General features: G+C 41.7%; 1 protein-coding gene across 5 annotated transcripts in view; it reads left to right on the top strand.

Annotated features, from left to right (window-relative positions):
- Nucleotides 1–8,821: 8,821 nt before the first annotated feature.
- Nucleotides 8,822–24,170, top strand: part of LOC128690171 (beta-alanyl-bioamine nonribosomal peptide synthetase ebony) — a 414,773-nt gene continuing 399,424 nt past the window's right edge. For 4 of the 5 annotated variants that reach the window (XR_011392677.1, XR_011392675.1, XR_011392676.1 and 1 more), the window contains exon 1: nucleotides 8,822–9,063. The gene's annotated coding sequence lies outside the window, so the exon portion shown is untranslated. The remainder of the gene's footprint in view (nucleotides 9,064–24,170) is intronic. The other variant, XM_070090437.1, reaches the window with a different exon arrangement.

Below are 24,170 nucleotides of genomic sequence, written 5' to 3'. Positions count from 1 at the left end.
TCTTCTAGTGCATTTAGGACCTTGTCGTAGTGATCCAATAGTTGAGACAGACAGGAGCGACCTGTTCTAAACCCATGTTGCCCTGGGTTGTGTAACTGATGGGTTTCTAGATGGGTGGTGATCTTGCTTCTTAGGACCCTTTCAAAGATTTTTATGATATGGGATGTTAGTGCTATTGGTCTGTAGTTCTTTGCTGTTGCTTTACTGCCCCCTTTGTGGAGTGGGGCTATGTCTGTTGTTTTTAGTAACTGTGGGACGATCCCCGTGTCCATGCTCCCTCTCCATAGGATGGAAAAGGCTCGTGATAGGGGCTTCTTGCAGTTCTTGATGAACACAGAGTTCCATGAGTCTGGCCCTGGGGCAGAGTGCATGGGCATGTCATTTATTGCCTGTTCGAAGTCATTTGGCGTCAGGATAACATCGGATAGGCTTGTGTTAATCAAATTTTGTGGCTCTCTCATAAAAAATTCATTTTGATCTTCGACTCTCAGTCTGGTTAGCGGCTTGCTAAAAACTGAGTCATATTGGGACTTGAGTAGCTCACTCATTTCCTTGCTGTCATCTGTGTAGGACCCATCTTGTTTAAGTAGGGGCCCAATACTGGACGTTGTTCTCGATTTTGATTTGGCATAGGAGAAGAAATACTTTGGTTTTTTTCGATTTCATTTATGGCTTTTAGTTCTTCCCGCGATTCCTGACTCCTAAAGGATTCTTTTAGCTTAAGTTCGATGCTTGCTATTTCTCTGACCAGTGTCTCCCTACGCATTTCAGATATATTGACCTCTTTTAGCCGCTCTGTTATTCTTTTCCGTCGCCTGTAAAGGGAGCGCCTGTCTCTTTCTGTTTTACATCTACTCCTCCTTTTTCTTAGAGGAATAAGCCTTGTGCATACATCGAGTGCCACCGAGTTAATCTGTTCTAGGCATAAGTTGGGGTCTGTGTTGCTTAGTATATCTTCCCAGCTTATATCGGTTAGGACTTGGTTTACTTGGTCCCAGTTTATGTTTTTGTTATTGAAGTTGAATTTGGTGAATGCTCCCTCGTGACTAATCTCATTATGTAAAGAAGTTGGGGTTACAGTTTCCCACAAGGACTGCAGTCAGAACCCAAACAACCTTCGATGTAAACCTGATAACAGTCCTTTAATGGTAACTGAGGATGGAGCCATCCAGTCTACCACAGCCAGATCTGAGACTGAACCTCTGCAAAGTGTGCAAGAACCCCACCTCACTGCAAAGGATTCTGGTGATACCAGAATGCCATCACACACACCAGCTGTGGAGGAGCTAGCCATCCCTGCTAGCACATGTGGAACTACTGGTCTGCCACTACTGATACCTATGGCTACACCTGAATATGGGGATGAGTTTGTCATTTCTCCCAATACACACAACTACAACAGTCAGACGGACACCACACAGGTAACCTCCCTGGAAATTGGAGATGAGTCAGATGCACAGGACCTACCTGCAATGAATGATGAAACAGAGAACACTAATGTAACCATGGTACCTGTTAAGGTGATAGGTGTTAAAGAAAGCACTAACCCACAAGTGCCATCCTCCGGAGAGGCATTGGATTCGCCTGACCTTCCTCATATTATAACAAATTTCCAGAAAAAAATTGAGCATCTTGAACAGATCCTGACAAGTTTAATAAATATATGTAATCAGGATGATGCTCTTGAGCATGGTGATGATGTCAAAAGTGCAACAATCTCCGTTCAGCTTCCAGCAATTTGTGAGAAAGAAGCCCATAACTCTTGCCTTCAAGACTTGCCTTTTAACTGGCTGCCAAAATGCCGAAAAATGCTTAAAAATAAAGGTCCTGAAGATAAAGACGTACAAACTATGCTATTTGCTCTTAAGTGTCTGCACACTGTAGTCAAAGCATAATAGTTTTATCATCTTATGAGCAAGAGATTGTAATAACTCACTACAATGGATACATTACAAATCTTTTCATGGAACATTGCTTCCATCAGGAAGCGGTTGCCTGACTTACATCATATTAGTGCAACCAAGAATATTGATGTCATCTGTTTGCAGGAATGTAGATTGAAAGATGGAGCACCTCCACCAAACTTGCCTGGATATGCAGCTTATAACCTAAGGTCAACCAACTGTTGTGTGATGTATGTCAGAAAGAACTTGCCACATTCACTCCTTTCCTTGCAGAGTCGAGTTAACATGCAGTATAATGGTGTCAAAGTATATGCAGGCGATTTTTCCATAAACATTTTTAATCTCTATGCCCCAGCGAACCAGCTTCGACCTGATGCTTTATCAGATCGCATCAATAGTGAACCTACCATCATTCTTGGAGATTTTAATGCCAGACATAAGAATATTGGTGGGTCTATAACAAACACCAATGGAACTAAACTAGTGAGATTGCTAAATGAGCATGATAATGTTCGAATTGTGGGCACTACTGAGCCTACTCACATATATGGTGGCATACTAGATCTGTGTCTTGGATTTAATACATCATATACGATGCATGACTCTGTCATAGTTGATGATCTTCTATCTGATCACTTCCCAAGACTAACAACTGTCAATCTTGATCACATCTCCAGCAATCAAGGAGCTAAATACAGAAGGAGGAAACTTATTCTCAAACCAGAACACAGAGACAACTTTATTAACCACTTGGATCAATGGTATAAGAATTACGAGCCCATTGGCACACAAAAATTTAATGATGATTTAATTACCACTATTGAGAGTGTTCTCACAGATCGCTGGATAATAGGATACCTGTCAAATAGAGTATCCTCTGTCCTTTACCAAGGCTTCAGAAGTGATTCTAAAGATATGTCTTTAGGTACACCGCAGGGAGGAGTTCTTAGTCCCATGCTATTTAATATTCTGATTAATGCTCTCCTAAATGCTCTACCTGCCTCACCTAAACATATAGCTATAAGCTATGCTGATGATATCATGATCCATACAACAGGGCATAAGAAGATGAATACCATTCTTAATGAAGTTCAAGCAATTTGTAATCGACTAGGCCTCATAATATCTTCCTCTAAAACTAAGATATTAACAAGCAAACGATATCCCCCACCCATCTATTTGCAGGGTGAAATCATTAGCTACGTTAAAACTTACAGATATCTTGGTGTAGATGTACCCTTTAACAAATCCACTATACCACAACTAAACAAGAAATGTAAAGCTAGGCTAAATGCTCTCAAAGCTGTTGCTGGCTACAATCCCAACTATGGTGCAAATGTGAGAATCGTGAGAATGATGTACATAACCTATGTTAGGTCCTTAATTGATTATGCTGCTCCCATGTTGATATTAGCTAGAGAAAGTTCTCTCCGACCCTTGGAGTTAATGCAAAATGAAGCTCTCAGGATTATTCTTGGCTGTCCCAGATCTACAAAAGTTCTTAACATGAGGAAGGAGCTTGGTATTTCTAGTATCAGTGATAGGATTGTTGAAATTAACACTGTACTCGGTATTAGAATGTTGAGAAACGAACCAGACACTGTCACAGTGAATCTTACCAAGTGTCTAGAGGTAAATACACACAGATCTAAATGGATTGTGAAAACGTGCAATTGCATTAAGTTTTATAACCTACATGAACTGTATCACTGTAGGCAACAAGAGCATTTCACCCCTCGATGGAAGATGTGTTCATTTAATATCACATACCTACAAGTCCCTCCCAAGAAGCTCATTGCTAGTAATCCCTTCCTTAAATCTCTTGTTAGAGCAACTGCTCAAGAAGAAATTTCTCACCTAGCTGGTAGTAACAAGTTATCACAAGTTATATACACTGATGGATCTAAACAGGAGTCTTCTGGCAGGGCTGCATCTGCTCTTGTTGCCACCTCCCTAGTTAAGAATGATAATAAATTTGTTGAGTTAGGCATAAGAATTAACAACTGGGCGTCTACACTGCAAACTGAATTGTTTGCAATCCTAATGGCGCTAAAGCTAACCTATGACACTGAGCTTGACTCTATCATCATTACTGATTCTATGTCATCACTGAAGGCTCTTGACTCATATAATGACTCCAACAACATGCTCATTGGGGAAGCCAGGTATAGATACTCAAAAATTAGGGACAAAGGAATTAATGTACAATTGCTATGGATCCCATCACACATTGGATTACTCCTTCATGATAAAGTTGATATGTTAGCCAAGTAGAGTATCGAGAAGGAGAATGTAGAATATAACTTTGGTATAACTGTGTCTAGCATTAGGAATAATATTAGGAGAGAAGTAAATAATGAAAATGATTGTTATAGGAATGCAGTTAGAAGCCTGAGTAGATCTATAACCCACTATGATAACATGAACGTAGATAAGTATGTTTATGGAGCAACTTGCAATGTGAACAGACTGACTGATGTTGTAGTGGCCAGGCTTAGGCTTGGTTACAAGTACTTCTGGCAGTTTGGGAGACACACAGATGATGATCAAACTAAATGTAAATTATGTGATCAGGCATATGGTCACTCTCTTGAACACTATGTGCTTAATTGTCCACTTATTGAGGAATACAGAGACAGACAGTATAATAACCTATGTGACATGTCAAGATATCTTATTAATGAAAATAAGATACCAGATATACTAAGCAAATTTCCTAAATTTGCTTGTAACAGATAAGTGAACTATAGATATGTAGATATAAATCCATATGTATTCCTGTTAACCCTTTGGGGCCTAGTTCCTAGGCCTTTTGTGTATCCATATGCTCTCGCGCTACCGTCCACAGGATGGATATGGGGTGCACAATAAACTAGCCACTTCGGTGGCAAAATCTAATCTAATCTAATTTCACTGATCAAATGGGCAGGAAAAGGAAACAAAGACCCTCCACTATAAATAACAATAAAAATCAATGTAAATACTATAATGATCCACAGCTGCGCAATCTAACACATGCAGCTAGGAGGATTGGTAAAGCATACCGTGAATGTAGAACCCCAGACCTGCTCAGAACGTTCCAAGCTGCACTAACAAATGCAAGGAATAGAAATGAAGAACTTAGGCAACAGGAATGGGAACAGTTTGTAAGTGGATTAAATAGGTCCACCCCTTTGAGTTTGGCTTGGAAAGGTATAAATAAAATAACCAGGAAAAAGACTGGCAATGTTGCTCATCCCTTTCCTCTTGAAAAAGCAAATGACCTCGTAAATGACTGGTCCAAAACATCCAGGCATGAAAGCCTTCCATCTCATATTAGAAAAAATTTAGAGAGTACTTCTGAAGAAATGTTGAAACTGATTAATTTTATGAGCCAAAATATTGATGAGAGTGATTGCCTCTTTACCGAGTATGAATTAGATAATGCATTAACCAAAGGTCGATCAACTGCTCCTGGAGAGGATGGTATAACCTATGATATTCTCAGAACTCTAAGGCACGTGCCTGATAACCCTTTGTTGGCACTGTATAATCTCAGTTACATTGAGGGCGTTCTTCCTACTTCCTGGACCAATAGTCTCATTGTGCCTATCCCTAAGCCCCAACAGCCTGATACATTTAGGCCGATCTCCTTAACTAGTTGTCTTTGTAAAACTTTTGAAAGAATGATGCTTAACAGACTGTACTACAGAATCAGACATCAACTTTCCCCCTACGTCTATGGGTTCATGAAAGGTAAAAGTGTGAAGAACTGTATTTCCACCTTTCTCACTGCACACACCTCTACTAGTTTTACCACTTTTCTTGATCTAAAATCTGCATTTGATATTGCGAACAGAACCGTTATACTACATGAACTAGCCAAAATGAATATTGGTGGTAGCTTACTCTGCTGGATAATAGGATACCTGTCAAATAGAGTATCCTCTGTCCTTTACCAAGGCTTCAGAAGTGATTCTAAAGAAATGTCTTTAGGTACACCACAGGAAGGAGTTCTTAGTCCCATGCTATTTAATATTCTGATTAATGCTCTCCTAAATGCTCTACCTGCCTCACCTAAACATATAGCTATAAGCTATGCTGATGATATCATGATCCATACAACAGGGCATAAGAAGATGAATACCATTCTTAATGAAGTTCAAGCAATTTGTAATCGACTAGGCCTCATAATATCTTCCTCTAAAACAAAGATATTAACAAGCAAACGACATCACCCACCCATCTATTTGCAGGGTGAAATCATTAGCTACGTTAAAACTTACAGATATCTTGGTGTAGATGTACCCTTTAACAAATCCACTATACCACAACTAAACAAGAAATGTAAAGCTAGGCTAAATGCTCTCAAAGCTGTTGCTGGCTACAATCCCAACTATGGTGCTAATGTGAGAATCGTGAGAATGATGTACATAGCCTATGTTAGGTCCTTAATTGATAATGCTGCTCCCATGTTGATATTAGCTAGAGAAAGTTCTCTCCGACCCTTGGAGTTAATGCAAAATGAAGCTCTCAGGATTATTCTTGGCTGTCCCAGATCTACAAAAGTTCTTAACATGAGGAAGGAGCTTGGTATTTCTAGTATCAGTGATAGGATTGTTGAAATTAACACTGTACTCGGTATTAGAATGTTGAGAAACGAACCAGACACTGTCACAGTGAATCTTACCAAGTGTCTAGAGGTATATACACACAGATCTAAATGGATTGTGAAAACGTGCAATTGCATTAAGTTTTATAACCTGCATGAACTGTATCACTGTAGGCAACAAGAGCATTTCACCCCTCCATGGAAGATGTGTTCATTTAATATCACATACCTACAAGTCCCTCCCAAGAAGCTCATTGCTAGTAATCCCTTCCTTAAATCTCTTGTTAGAGCAACTGCTCAAGAAGAAATTTCTCACCTAGCTGGTAGTAATAAGTTATCACAAGTTATATACACTGATGGATCTAAACAGGAGTCTTCTGGCAGGGCTGCATCTGCTCTTGTTTCCAGCTCCCTAGTTAAGAACGATAGTAAATTTGTTGAGTTAGGCATAAGAATTAACAACTGGGTGTCTACACTGAAAACTGAATTGTTTGCAATCCTAATGGCGCTAAAGCTAACCTATGACACTGAGCTTGACTCCATCATCATTACTGATTCTATGTCATCATTGAAGGCTCTTGGCTCATATAATGACTCCAACAACATGCTCATTGGGGAAGCCAGGTATAGATACTAAAAAATTAGGAACAAAGGAATTAATGTACAATTGCTATGGATCCCATCACACATTGGATTACTCCTTCATGATAAAGTTGATATGTCAGCCAAGAAGAGTATCCAGAAGGAGAATGTAGAATATAACTTGGGTATAACTGCGTCTAGCATTAGGAATAATATTAGGAGAGAAGTAAATAATGAAAATGATTGTTATAGGAATGCAGTTAGAAGCCTGAGTAGATCTATAACCCACTATGATAACATGAACGTAGATAAGTATGTTTATGGAGCAACTTGCAATGTGAACAGACTGACTGATGTTGTAGTGGCCAGGCTTAGGCTTGGTTACAAGTACTTCTGGCAGTTTGGGAGACACACAGATGGTGATCAAACTAAATGTAAATTATGTGATCAGGCATATGGTCACTCTCTTGAACACTATGTGCTTAATTGTCCACTTATTGAGGAATACAGAGACAGACAATATAATAACCTATGTGACATGTCAAGATATCTTATTAATGAAAATAAGATACCAGATATACTAAGCAAATTTCCTAAATTTGCTTGTAACAGATGAGTGAACTATAGATATGTAGATATAAATCCATATGTATTCCTTTTAGCCCTTTGGGGCCAAGTTCCTAGGCCTTTTGTGTATCCATATGCTCTCGCGCTACCGTCCACAGGATGGATATGGGGTGCACAATAAACTAGCCACTTCGGTGGCAAAATCTAAAAATCTAAAAAATCTGTAATTAGTATTTTATAACAAGTAAACCACACAATATCCTAATATATGTAAACTCCACATTGTAATCTTTATACAGAATAAACTTGATTTGATTTCAATACCTCTCAGGCATCACTGAGGTACAGGGTACCGGGTAATACCTCTCAGGCATCACTGAGGTACAGGGTACTGGGTAATACCTCTCAGGCATCACTGAGGTACAGGGTACCGGGTAATACCTCTCAGGCATCACTGAGGTACAGGGTACCAGATAATACCTCTCAGGCATCATTGAGGTACAGGGTACTGGGTAATACTTCTCAGGCAACACTGAGATACAGGTTACCGGGTAATACCTCTCAGGCATCACTGAGGTACAGGGTACCGGGTAATACCTCTCAGGCATCACTGAGGTACAGGGAACCGGGTAATACCTCTCAGGCATCACTGAGGTACAGGGTACTGGGTAATACCTCTCAGGCATCACTGAGGTACAGGGTACCGGGTAATACCTCTCAGGCATCACTGAGGTACAGGGTACCGGGTAATACCTCTCAGGCATCACTGAGGTACAGGGTACTAGGTAATACCTCTCAGGCATCACTGAGGTACAGGGTACCGGGTAATACCTCTCAGGCATCACTGAGGTACAGGGTACTGGGTAATACCTCTCAGGCATCACTGAGGTACAGGGTACTAGGTAATACCTCTCAGGCATCACTGAGGTACAGGGTACCGGGTAATACCTCTCAGGCATCACTGAGGTACCGGGAAATCCCTCTCATTTAGTTTTTTCCCCTTTAAGAGATTCTTTCCGTGTGTCGAGGAAGTTCCACTAGTGTGGTGGGGGCAGTCAGGGTGGGCTTGGTTTACTGGGTTGGGAGAGTGGTCAGGGTGGGCATGGTTGGCCTGGTTTACTGGGTAGGGAGAGTGGTCTGGGTAGTATCAGTGGGGCTTGAGCACCACACCCTGAGAGGACACACACACACACACACCATCAGTCGTCCACTGATCGTCCAGTTGGCAGGACACCTCGCGCTCTAACATTCCCCACACAACATTGTTCCACTACTTCACATTCTTCTGAGTATTGAACCTGTGGATTAACACTAGTTAATAAGTGTCTTGAATGTGGTTAATCTAACGTTAATAGTTACTGTGCGAACATATCTGATACTCCTCGCCAGTCTTCTTTGCTCAAGGTTCGACTTGAAGAGGTATGTTATAATTCTTTGTACTTCCATAGAATTACCTAGCTGGAATCTGCCTGGAAGGTGTTCTTAAGGGGGTCAACGCCCCCCCCCCTGCCCAGTACTGGTAGAATTACCCACAATATCTTATGGAGAAGGACACATATGCGACTAATTTGACTTATTTTTTGAGGCAAAGTTTTGCTCTCCAGGAGCTTTGTTAAGCTGTTACAAACATTAAAAGGACAAAATAGAGCATTAGAGAGAGGCTTTGAAACATAATTACTGCCATAACGTAGCATTAATGAGTTACCTGCACTACTACTACAACTACTACTACTACTACTACTACTACTACTACTACTACTACTACTACTACTACTACTACTACTGCTGCTGCTACTACTACTACTACTACTACTACTACTACTACTACTGCTGCTGCTACTACTACTACTACTACTACTACTACTACTACTACTATACTACTACTACTACTACTACTACAACTACAACTACTACTACTACAGCTACTACTACTACTACTACTACTAATACTACTACTACTACTACAACTACTACTACTACTACTACTACTACTACTACTACTACTACTACTACTACTACTACTGCTGCTGCTACTACTACTACTACTACTACTACTACTACTACTACTACTACTACTACTCCTACTACTACTACTATACTACTACTACTACTACTACTACAACTACAACTACTACTACTACAGCTACTACTACTACTACTACTACTACTAATACTACTACTACTACTACAACAAAAACTATTACAACTACAACTGCTACTACTACTACTAATACTACTACAACTACTACTACAACTACTACAACTATAACTACAACTGCTACTAATAGTACTACAACAACTACTACAGCAACTACTACTACTACTACAACTACAACTACTACAACTATAACTACAACTGCTACTAATAGTACTACAACAACTACTACAGCAACTACTCTACATTACTACCACCGCTCACTACCACTCACTACTACTCATACCACACCAATACATAAATACCACTGACAACCACTGCACCACCACCACTACCACTCACTACCACACTCACCACCACTACCACTCAGCATACAACAACCACAACCGCTACTACTACACCACTACTACACCACTACCACCACCACCACCACTACCACCACTCACACAACCACTACTACCACTGCCACTACTGCTACTAATCTCCCACTACCTCACTACTCCTTCCTCCACTGCACTACTACTCACTACTACACAACTCAACACTACAACAACCACTACCACTACTGCAACCATTACAACCACTACTACTACTACTGTAATAATAATAACAATAATGATACACTCACTACACTACAACAACAACACTACTGACTACCGCTACCATCCACTCACTAACTGCCACTACCACTACTCACTGACCACCACACCACTACCACTACTCACCACCACACCACCACCACACTACTACTACTACTACTTATACTATTTCTTCGACAACTACTACTACTACTACAACTTCTACTACTACTACTTCTACTACTACTATTTCTACTACTACTACTACTAGTTCTTCTACTACTAATTCTACTACTACGATTACTGCTACTACTGCTACTACCACCACCACTACTACCACCATCACTACTACCACCACCACTACTACCACCATCACTACTACTACCGTAACTATTACTAAATGCAACGATTACATTATGTTTTGCACCTCACTCTAATACCTACATATAAGATCACAGTAAACAGGTGATATCAGAATATGCAAAACAACCACTGTGAAAAAATAGTGAAATTCCAAGCGCTTTCGTGACTTTTCACATTATCAAGGAACTATAAAAACAGTACATCAAAGGAAGGTATATAAAGGATCAAGACTACACCTCACCATAACATTCTTTCACATTGGTTGTTTTGCATATATATATATATATATATATATATATATATATATATATATATATATATATATATATATATATATATATATATATATATATATATATATATATGTATTATATATATATATATATATATATATATATATATATATATATATATATATATATATATATATATATATATATATATATAATATGTGAACATTTATTAATAAACAAAATACATTTACAGAAAAAAACAAACATGAATACAATGGCACAAAGTATCAAAGATGATGAATTTCCTCCAGCTCCTCCGAGGCTGGACGTGAGCCAAGTATGCAGCAAGCATTTCCCCTCTGGATGGCGACGCTGAGGCGCTGGAACATGAAAGTGGCTGCCCTTGGGTCCCTGGTGGTGTCGATGAGTCTGGAACCCAATTCTTTAAGGAAACGTGTGGCATTTTTTCCCCATGATCCCAAGGTCTCTGATCCCACTGGGACAAATTGATACTGTTGGCTAATGTCCCTGTACTTGCTGATCTTGTACTCCTCCTTGTGGTCAGCAGCTCCTCCCTGTCGCCCCACACTGTGATGGATATAGGTGTCAGCCAGTGTGGACACACAGGTATAGTCCCATGCTAAGAGTTTGCCATTCTTCCAAGGATAGATGGTGATCCCGTCGGGGCGGTTTGCTGGGTTGTGGGTATTCTTTGCTGCAAGTGATCGTGGCTCCCTCTCGGCAGGGCATCCAGCTGTAGCAAGGGTTCTCTTGATGATGTCGTTGACCTCATTGTGTCTTGCATGCCAGCCCTTGGTTTTGGAACAGTTAAGACCATGTAGACCGTATTGGTCTGCTTGCACTTCGCCGCAAATACACATATATTCTGTGTGAATTGGGGCAGCAAGGCGCAGAGCCACTGCAATACGGAGGGTCTTAGGGTCGAGTCGCGTTCCCATTGCCGATATGGGAACTGTTTGGAGGAAGTCCCCGGAGTGAGGTGCACTCACAGCCTGGAGACGGGCAATCTCCCTATCTGATGTTGCAGCCCTGAGCATGTTGGCAAGCACCTTTTCAGCAATTGGGCTATCCCAGCTTGACTGTTTGTGAGCCAGTGCTGCACTAGGGTTTGGTGCTGGAGCAGCAAGAGTCTCCCATTCGGTGATGGCACTGACATAGCTAGGGTCTTCTATTCCTGCTGAGTCACTGAGGGTGTCAGGAAGAATTTGTCTTATCAACTCGTTTGATGCAATGGAAGAGGATAGGAAAGCTGGTAGAGCAATCTGGGAGGATCTGCGTACTCCTAGCCCTCCAAGCCTGACCGGAAGTGAGGCTTGCAACCACTGTCCATCGTCAAGGGAAAGATTCAATACACTCTCTAGCATGGCCTTCAGGAGAGAGTCATATTCCTTGAGTTTTGGACTGCTGAAGGCTGGGGAGCATCTCAGAAAATAGGTAAGTTTTGGGGTTGACAGGCACCTGGTGAGTAGGTAGAAGGCATCGTGTGTGTCAATGTCTTTCATCCTGCTTTCCATCGTCCGGAGGTCTGAGACTTTTTTTCCTAGGATCAGATCGATGGCATTGGACCCAAGAGGAGCACCGAGGAGAGTGCTATTGGCTGGATCAATGGCTCGTGCTCCTGGTAAAATGGTACTAATATTCTGGATCGACTGTTGATTGGTAGAAACTATTTCACATTTGGTGGGGTTTAAAGAAAGGCCCAGGCGTTCTCCAATGTCTTTAATTTTACTGATGTCCTCCAGGAGAGATTCTGTTGTGCCAGCTAGGGTACCGTCGTCCAGGAACCAGATATTGAGCTCGCTGGAGAGTGCCTCCGTGACTTCCTTGATGACCAAACAAAATAGAAAGGGGGCGAGAGGGTCCCCCTGTTGCACGCCCTCACACGAGTCAATTTCATGGTCCCCAAACAATAGTTTGGAAGTCACACTATAACACGATTCTATGAAGGGATAAAGGGAAGGGAAGTTTCTATAAACTGCTTGGAAAGCAGCATCCCTTCTGACTGAGTTGAAAGCATTGGCAAAGTCCAATTTGACCAAGGCTTTTTCATAGGACATGTTTTTGATATATACTCGTGCTGCGTGGGCAGCTGCTTCACAGCCCTGTTGAACGCCGAAACCGAGCTGAGTTGGTTTCAGCATTGCAGCAGCCTCTTGACTCACCCTTCTTACTGCAGCCTTGGCGACTAGGCGCCGAAGGGTGTTACCCACTGCAATGGGCCTGATTCCGCCATCCTTTTTCCGGAGGGCACACAATGAGGCACCAAAGAAAAAGGGTCTGATGGCCTCTGGGACACCGCCAGCCAGACACAGGTTGGAAAATTTGGTGAGTTCAGACAGCAGCCTCTCTGAAACCTCACCAAGTGCTGGATTGAGTATTTGTTTTAAGTGTTGAGGCCTTAAACCGGTGAAACCTCCTGCTGAACCCTGTGGAAATGACATAGCAGCTTTATACACATCAGCATCCTGTAAGGTTAGATGTTCTTCGCCTGCTGCAATGTCAGGGAGGTCAATGTTGGTACTGGGAGCCCTGGGTGGATGTTTGTCCTTCAGAGCTTGCGCCGTGCTGACGTCCTTGGGAGCGATGGTATCCTCACTGGTTATAAGTCTCAAAGCTCCAATAGTATTACCCTCTTCTATTTTTTTGCTAATTTGGGCTCTGATTTTTGAGGTGTCGGGTGTCCTGTTGTTGGCATTTGCCCGGCAGGTGTTTGTCGCCCTAGGGGGGAGACGGACGAGGTTGTCATCCCTTGGGAATGCATTTATTGCCCTAATAACATGTGTTGCTAGTGACTTGTCCCTCCTTGGTCGGACAGCCAAACAGGCATTGCCAAAAAGCAGCAAGTTGTGCCAGGATCTGTTGTTTGAAGGAGCATCGTTGACTTTCTTCAGAAGGTCATTGAATTTGCTAGCAGCTTGAGGGCGAGCTGCTTTGGGGATGTGTGTCAGAGTCCTGGTGGATGTTAATTTGATTGCAGATTTGAGGTCCTCTGTAGAGGTGAAGTCACGGTAGCTGTCAGCCCTGTCTGCTGGGGGAGGCTGTTGGTTGTTCTCATTTGGAGCTCTCCTGGAGCCTAGACATCTATTGTGTACACGGATGTTGCCAGATGTGGGTTTGAGTGCACATTCCCTGTGGCACACCCGACAGATGCCTCGTGAACGACAGCTTTGGCTCTGTCGTGAAGATTCCTGGGAACCCGCGACTACTTGTGACATTGCTGATATCGTGGGGGTGGGAGGGCGCCAGCTGTGGGGTGACGGGTGAAGGGCAGCATGGATACATGGGGGATGAGGGTGGGGGAGTAGGGAGCGGCGGAACTTGTAATTGGTGGGGCACTAAACGGCAACACCCTTGGTCAGGAAGTCAGTGGGCCTAGGCTGGGATGAGGGGAGGGGATCTGGGATGGGGGAGGGGGGAGGGAGTGGCCCTGTGTGTTCGCTCAAGACGCACATCACTGACTAACTTTTGCTAATTGTTATACCCTTATTGTTCCATTTAGAAAACCCCCCTCGCCATTTGGCACACTAATCACCATGCTCACACTATTAACCGAGGTGTTCTGTTCACCATCCAATGACCGTGTCGTGGGCGGCCACTTCCTTCCCCAACCCACGACCCCGGCCGATCACAGATGTAAACAAAACCTCCTCCACACCTCCACTGCCAGGATCCCCTCACCACCGCTACTTTCCAAATCCCAACATGCACACTGCACTTTCACTGATACAGAAGCAATGGTCCGATGTAGAGGTTTGTCACAACTCTGTAATCTCCGGTCGATACTCACGATGATGTCTGCCGAAACTGGCCCGCGTAAACCATGTTGGTTCCTGGTTTACACACAGAATGTATGGAGCACCACACACTGGCTCCCTCCCTCCACGCCGGCAAGCGCATATATAATATATATATATATATATATATATATATATATATATATATATATATATATATATATATATATATAATATATATATATATATAATATATATATATATATATATATATATATATATATATATATATATATATATATATATATATGTATATATATATATATATATATATATATATATATATATATATATATATATATATATATATATATATATTATATATATATATATATATATATATATATATATATATATATATATATATATATATATATATATATATATATATATATATATATATATATATATATATATATATATATATATATATATATATATATAATATATATATATATATATATATATATATATATATATATATATATATATATATATATATATATATATATATACGTATATACGTATATATATATACGTATATATATATATATATACGTATATATATACGTATATACGTATATATATACGCATATACGTATATATACGTATATGCTTCTAACCTGTTGTATTCTGAGCACCTCTGCAAAAGCAGTGATAATGTGTGAGTGAGGTGAAAGTGTTGAATGATGATGAAAGTATTTTCTTTTCGGGGATTTTCTTTCTTTTTTGGGTCACCCTGCCTCGGTGGGAGACGGCCGACTTGTTGAATATATATATATATATATATATATATATATATATATATATATATATATATATATATATATATATATATATATATATATATATAAATATATATATATATATATAATATAATTTCTTTTTTCAACAAGTCGGCCATCTCCCACCGAGGCAGGGTGACCCAAAGAGAAAGAAAATCCCCAAAAAGGAAATACTTTCATCATTCAACACTTTCACCTCACTCACACATATTCACTGTTTTTGCAAAGGTGCCTAGAATACAACAGTTTAGAAGTATATATGTATAAAAATATACAATATATCTCTCCAAACTGCCAATATCCCAAACCTCTCCTTTAGAGTGCAGACATTGTACTTCCCATTTCCAGGACTCAAGTCCGGTTATATAAAATAACCAGTTTCCCTGAATCCCCTCACTAAATATTACCCCGCTCACACTCCAACTGATCGTCAGGTCCCAAATACCATTTGTCTCAATTCACTCCTAACACGCTCACGCATGCTTCCTAGAAGTCCAAACCCCTCGCCCACAACACCTCCTTTACCCCCTCCCTCCAATCTTTTCGAGGACGACCCCTACCCCGCCTTCCTTCTCCTACAGATTTATACGCTCTCCATATATATATATAAATATATATATATATATATATATATATATATATATATATATATATATATATATATATATATATATATATATATATATATATATAAATGCAGGACAAGCCACGGGGGGTGGAAATCTTTAGCTCAAGTACTTTCACACTTCTCAGTGCGTCATCAGGAGCTGTGCAATGTTGCAAGACAGCAACCAAAGCAGGGACAGAGGTCTCAGAGTAGCGTAGGTGTCACTGCCCACAGTTACCCTTAGACTGGGTTAGTGGTCGGTGCCAGCCCCACCCTAACATCATCCCCCCACTACCCATATGGGGTAGGAGGGTTTCTGAGATGTCAAGTAGGAAATTATAAGATATAAAAAGCCAGCCCTAAGCTTTCTCTAATCGTTTATAACAGGTCATATATTTTGAGAAAATAAGTTTCTCGTTAGATACTGTAGACATGGATAGCTATTATTCTGTGTGACCTTTTCAAATAATAAAAGAAAGGAATACAATGTGCTCTTTGTCCGTTTAAATGTCCTGCTCAGACGTACTTGAATGCTCTACCCATGTACTCAGAAGTATCTCTTCCTACATATTGTCTATTTTCTCAGTGGCTGTTAATATCCCATACATGGGGACTTCTATGTATGGGATATTAACAGCCACTGAGAAAATAGACAATATGTAGGAAGAGATACTTCTGAGTACATGGGTAGAACATTCAAGTACGTCAGAGTTTACCTGGAGAGAGTTCCGGGGGTCAACGCCCCCGCGGCCCGGTCTGTGACCAGGCCTCCTGGTGGATCAGAGCCTGATCAACCAGGCTGTTGCTGCTGGTTGCACGCAAACCAACGTACGAGCCACAGCCCGGCTGATCAGGAACTGACTTTAGGTGCTTGTCCAGTGCCAGCTTGAAGACTGCCAGGGGTCTGTTGGTAATCCCCCTTATGTGTGCTGGGAGGCAGTTGAACAGTCTCGGGCCCCTGACACTTATTGTATGGTCTCTTAACGTGCTAGTGACACCCCTGCTTTTCATTGGGGGGATGGTGCAAGTTCGGTACTAGTCCCTCTAGGATTTTCCAGGTGTATATAATCATGTATCTCTCCCTCCTGCGTTCCAGGGAATACAGGTTTAGGAACCTCAAGCGCTCCCAGTAATCGAGGTGTTTTATCTCAGTTATGCGCGCCGTGAAAGTTCTCTGTACATTTTCTAGGTCGGCAATTTCACCTGCCTTGAAAGGTGCTGTTAGTGTGCAGCAGTATTCCAGCCTAGATAGAACAAGTGACCTGAAGAGTGTCATCATGGGCTTGGCCTCCCTAGTTTTGAAGGTTCTCATTATCCATCCTGTCATTTTTCTAGCAGATGCGATTGATAAAATGTTATGGTCCATGAAGGTGAGATCCTCCGACATGATCACTCCCAGGTCTTTGACGTTGGTGTTTCGCTCTATTTTGTGGCCAGAATTTGTTTTGTACTCTGATGAAGATTTAATTTCCTCATGTTTACCATATCTGAGTAATTGAAATTTCTCATCGTTGAACTTCATATTGTTTTCTGCAGCCCACTGAAAGATTTGGTTGATGTCCGCCTGGAGCTTTGCAGTGTCTGCAATGGAAGACACTGTCTTGCAGATTCGGGTGTCGTCTGCAAAGGAAGACACGGTGCTGTGGCTGACATCCTTGTCTATGTCGGATATGAGAATGAGGAACAAGATGGGAGCGAGTACTGTGCCTTGTGGAACAGAGCTTTTCACCGTAGCTGCCTCGGACTTTACTCTGTTGACGACTACTCTCTGTGTTCTGTTAGTGAGGTGTGGGGTTAAAAGATAAAGAATCTAACACAAAATGTGAGTTTTCACAGTTGATCTTTGCTGATGACACTGTGCTTTTGGGAGATTCTGAAGAGAAGTTGCAGAGATTGGTTGATGAGTTTGGAAGGGTATGTAAAGAAGAAAATTACAAGTGAATATAGGAAAGAGTAAGTATTATTAGTTAATTGGTGGTTCTTGGTAGCGGGGAGTAATGGTAAGGCTTCGGAGGCTTCTTACTTTATCTGCGAGATAGTGGGTACACAAGCCGTGTGTTTGTGCCCATGGCCCAAGAGGGTCATGCCCAGTGAGGGAGAGAGGACTAGGCCTTGTTAACTGAGCAAAGGCCACTGAGAGAATGAGAGAGAGAGGCAGGTCTGGGCATACTGAAGTGGCATAGACCTATAGGTGGCAGCACGCGCAAGGCGTGAAATATGAACTCGGTTGCCAGACAGCATAGGCTATCTATGCAGACGGTACAGGCTGTCTACATAAGGTGATAAAGATAATAAAAAAAAATTAGGCGATGAAAAATTGGATATGAGAATGGAGGGAGAGAGTATGGAGAGGGTGAATGTATTTAGATATTCAGGAGTGGATGTGACAGCAGATGGGCCTATGAAAGATGAGGTGAATCATAGAGTTGATGAGGGGAAAAAGGTGAGTTGTGCACTTAGGAGTCTGTGGAGACAAAGAACTTTGTCCATGGAAGCAAAGATGGGAATGAGTGAGAGTATAGATATACCAACGCTCTTATATGGGTGTGAAGCATGGGTAGTGAAAGTTGTAACAAGGAGAAGGCTGGAGGCAGTGGAGATGTCATGTCTGAGGGCAATGTGTGGTGTGAATATAGTGCAGAGAATTCGTAGTTTTAAAATTACCAAAACTACTATGCAGGAGGCTGAGGAGAGGTTGTTGAGGTGGTTCAGACATGTTGAGAGGATGGAACAAAATAGAATGACTTCGAGAGTGTATAAATCTGTAGTAGAGGGAAGGTGGGGTAGGGGTCGCCCTAGGAAAAGTTGGAGGGAGGGGGTAAAGGTTTTGTGTGCGAGGGGCTTGGACTTCCAACAAGCATGCATGAGCTTGTTTGATAGGAGCGAATGGAGACAAATGGTTTTTAGGACTTGACGTGTTGTTGGAGTGTGAGCAAAGTAACATTTATGAAGGGATTCAGGGAAACCGGCAGGCGGCCGGACTTAAGTCCTGGAGATGGGAAGTACAGTGTCTACACTCTGAATGAGGGGTGTTAATATTGGAGTTTTATAACTGTAGTGTAAACATGCCCCTCGCAAGACAGTGATGGAGTGAATGATTAAAGTTTTTTATAGAGCCACCCTACCTTGGTAGGGGGAGGCCGATGTGTAATAAAAATAAATAAAATAATATATAAATGCAATAATTGTAAACAAGTGGTAACAAAACAGCCACGAGTGCGAGAAACATATTTTTAACAGCCACAGAGGAGTGGACTGGAGGTTAGGCCAGGAAGGTGTGTTGATGGAGGCATCCTGCCAGGGTAGAGAGAAAGCCAGGATCTGCTGCCTGCACGATGCTTGCCTGCACGATGCTTGCCTGCACGATGCCAGATGCCAAAACTTGAAGTATTTTAAAAGACAACCCAGCTCATAATTGTAGAGACACACAGTCCAGCTCATAACTATAGAAACAGACAGTCCAGCTCATAACTATAGAAACAGACAGTCCAGCTCATAACTATAGAAACAGACAGTCCAGCTCATAACTATAGAAACAGACAGTCCAGCTCATAACTATAGAAACAGACAGCCCAGCTCATAACTATAGAAACAGACAGCCCAGCTTATAACTGGAGAAACAGACAGCCCAGCTCATAACTGTAGAAACAGACAGCCCAGCTCATAACTATAAAGACAGACAGCCCAGCTCATAACTATAAAGACAGAAAGCCCAGCTCATAACTATAAAGACAGACAGCCCAGCTCATAACTATAGAAACAGACAGTCCAGCTCATAACTATAAAGACAGACAGCCCAGCTCATAACTATAGAAACAGACAGTCCAGCTCATAACTATAGAAACAGACAGTCCAGCTCATAACTATAGAAACAGACAGTCCAGCTCATAACTACAGAAACAGACAGCCCAGCTCATAACTATAGAAACAGACAGCCCAGCTCATAACTATAAAGACAGAAAGCCCAGCTCATAACTATAAAGACAGACAGCCCAGCTCATAACTATAGAAACAGACAGTCCAGCTCATAACTATAAAGACAGACAGCCCAGCTCATAACTATAGAAACAGACAGTCCAGCTCATAACTATAGAAACAGACAGTCCAGCTCATAACTATAGAAACAGACAGTCCAGCTCATAACTATAAAGACAGACAGCCCAGCTCATAACTATAGTAACAGACAGTCCAGCTCATAACTATAGAAACAGACAGTCCAGCTCATAACTATAGAAACAGACAGTCCAGCTCATAACTACAGAAACAGACAGCCCAGCTCATAACTATAGAAACAGACAGTCCAGCTCATAACTATAGAAACAGACAGTCCAGCTCATAACTACAGAAACAGACAGCCCAGCTCATAACTATAGAAACAGACAGTCCAGCTCATAACTATAGAAACAGACAGTCCAGCTCATAACTATAAAGACAGACAGCCCAGCTCATAACTATAAAGACAGACAGCCCAGCTCATAACTGTAGAGACAGACAGCCCAGCTAATGTTTGTAGAATGTGTGTTAATAAAGACGCTAATAAAGAAGGTAACAAAGAAGTTAATAAAGAAGGTAATATAGGTAATAACAAGTCAAGAATCCAGAAGCAGTCAGCAACTTTACTGGTGTTGGTTACAATGGTTATCCTAACACCTGATAACTTACTCACAAATTAGCCCCATCAGTCAAACGCACTTAACAAAATTTTTTTAATAATTTCTTGATCCAGAAAGTTTCTTAAACGACAAATTTTAGATTTTGCCATCGAAGTGGCTAGTTTATTGTGCACCCCATAACCATCCTGTGGACGGTAGCGCAAGAGCATTTGGATACACAAAATTCCTAGGAACTAGGCACCAAAATGGTTGCAGGTGTATATTTGGATTTATACCTACAGTTCAGTTATCTGTTACAAGCAGATTTAGGAAATTTGCTTGTAACACATAAGTGAACTGATATACTAACATATACTGATATGCCTGATATACTAAGCAAATTTAGGAAATTTGCTTAGTATATCTGGTATCTTTTTTTCATTAATAAGATATCTTGACATGCCACATAGGTTATTATATTGTCTATCTCTATATTCCTTAGTAGTGGACAATTAAGCACATAGTGTTCAAGACAGTGACCAAATGCCTGTCCACATAATTTGTATTTAGTTTGATAATCTATGTGTCTCCCAAACTGCCAGAAGTACTTGTAACCAAGCCTAAGCCTGGCCACTACATCAGTCAGTACTTGTAACCAAGCCTAAGCCTGGCCACTACAACATCAGTCAGTACTTGTAACCAAGCCTAAGCCTGGCCACTACAACATAATTCAGTCTGTTCACATTACAAGTTGCTCCATAAACATACTTATCTACGTTCAAGTTATAATGGATTACAGATCTACTCAGGCTTCTAACTGCATTCCTATAACAATCATTTTCATTATTTACTTATCTCCTAATATTTTTCCTAATACTAGACACAGATATACCAGAGTTATATTCTATATTCTCCTTCTGGGTACTCTTCTTGGCTAACTTATCAACTTTATCATGAAGGAGTAATCCAATGTGTGATGGGATACATAGCAACTATACAGGTTCTCTTACCTGACTTGAGCTCCAGGCTGGTGGTAAAGTGAGGGAAGATGAGGAGAACATGAGGGGAGCATAAGAGATGAGTGGAAGTTGAGGGGAAGGATGAGGGGGAGGGAGGGGGACAGCTAGTTCAGCGTCTTGGTGACTCGCTTACCAACACTGCTAGTTGAGTGTCTTGGTGACTCACCAACACTGCTAGTTGAGTGTCTTGGTGACTCGCCAACACTGCTAGTTGAGTGTCTTGGTGACTCACCAACACTGCAAGTTGAGTGTCTTGGTGACTCACCAACACTGCTAGTTGAGTGTCTTGGTGACTCACCAACACTGCTAGTTGAGTGTCTTGGTGACTCACCAACACTGCTAGTTGAGTGTCTTGGTGACTCACCAACACTGCTAGTTGAGTGTCTACACCTGGCTTCTCCACTGATCACGGTATATTTCGCAGATTTTTTCTTAGCAAGGAATAAGTTGACAGTGTTATTTAACATGTCAAGGTTATTAAAATGATCTTCATCAAATGGTGGTGGTAGTTACTACAAACCCATGATGTGGTTGGTAGCTACCATACACCCATGGTGTGGTTGGTAGTTACTACAGACCCATGGTGTGGTTGGTAGTTACTACAGACCCATGGTGTGGTTGGTAGCTACTATACACCCATGGTGTGGTTGGTAGTTACTACAGACCCATGGTGTGGTTGGTAGTTACTACAGACCCATGGTGTGGTTGGTATTTACTACAGACCCATGGTGTGGTTGGTAGTTACTACACACCCATGGTGTGGCTGGTAGTTACTACAGACCCATGGTGTGGCTGGTAGTTACTACACACCCATGGTGTAGTTGGTAGTTACTATACACCCATGGTGTGGTTGGTAGTTACTACAGACCCATGGTGTGGTTGGTAGTTACTACAGACCCATGGTGTGGTTGGTAGTTACTACAGACCCATGGTGTGGTTGGTAGTTACTACACACAAAGGGTGTGGTTGGTAGTTACTACAGACCCATGATGTGGTTGGTAGTTACTACACACCCATGGTGTGGTAGGTAGTTACTACAGAGCCATGGTGTCGTTGGTAGTTACTACAGACTCGTGGTGTGGGTGGTAGTTACTACACACCCATGGAATGATTGGTAGTTACTACAGACCCATGGTGTCGTTGGTAGTTACTACAGACTCATGGTGTGGTTGGTAGTTACTACATACCCATGGTGTGGTTGGTAGTTACTACAGACCCATGGTGTGGTTGGTAGTTACTTCAGGCCCATGGTGTGATTGGTAGTTACTACAGACCCATGGTGTGGTTGGTAGTTACTATAGACCCAAGGTGTGGTTGGTAGTTACTTCAGGAACATGGTGTGATTGGTAGTTACTACACACCCATGGTGTGGTTGGCAGTTGCTACACACCCATGATGTGGTTGGTAGTTACTACAGACCCATGGTGTGGTTTGTAGTTACTACAGACCCATTATGTGGTTGGTAGTTGTTTCAGGCCCATGGTGTGATTGGTAGTTACTACATACCCATGGTATGATTGGTAGTTACCACAGTCCCATGGTGTGGTTGGTAGTTACAACAGACCCATGGTGTGGTTGGTAGTTACTTCAGGCCCATGGTGTGATTGGTAGTTACTACACACCCATGGTGTGGTTGGCAGTTACCACACACCCATGGTGTGGTTTGTAGTTACTACAGACTCATGGTGTGGTTGGTAGTTACTACAGACCCATGGTGTGATTGATAGTGACTACAGACCCATGGTGTGGTTGGTAGTTACTACAGACCCATGGTGTGGTTGATAGTTACTACACACAAAGGGTGAGGTTGGTAGTTACTACAGACCCATGGTGTGGTTGGTAGTTACTACACACCCATGGTGTGGTTGGTAGTTACTACAGAGCCATGGTGTGGTTGGTAGTTACTAGAGACTCGTGGTGTGGATGGTAGTTACTACACACCCATGGTATGATTGGTAGTTACTACAGACCCATGGTGTCGTTTGTAGTTACTACAGACTCTTGGTGTGGTTGGTAGTTACTACAGACCCATGGTGTGGTTGGTAGTTACTACAGACCCATGGTGTGGTTGGTAGTTACTACAGACTCATGGTGTGGTTGGTAGTTACTACAGACCCATGGTGTGGTTGGTAGTTACTACAGACCCATTGTGTCGTTGGTAGTTACTACAGACTCACGGTGTGGTTGGTAGTTACTACTGACCCATGGTGTGGTTGGTAGTTACTACAGACCCATGGTGTGGTTGGTAGTTACGTCAGGCCCATGGTGTGATTGGTAGTTACTACATACCCATGGTGTGGTTGGTAGTTAGTATAGACCCATGGTGTGGTTGGTAGTTACTTCAGGAACATGGTGTGATTAGTAGTTACTACACACCCA

This window comes from Cherax quadricarinatus, chromosome 32 (assembly GCF_038502225.1).
Source record: "Cherax quadricarinatus isolate ZL_2023a chromosome 32, ASM3850222v1, whole genome shotgun sequence".
NCBI classification, from domain to species: domain Eukaryota; kingdom Metazoa; phylum Arthropoda; class Malacostraca; order Decapoda; family Parastacidae; genus Cherax; species Cherax quadricarinatus.
This window is presented reverse-complemented; position numbering and strand designations above follow the sequence as displayed.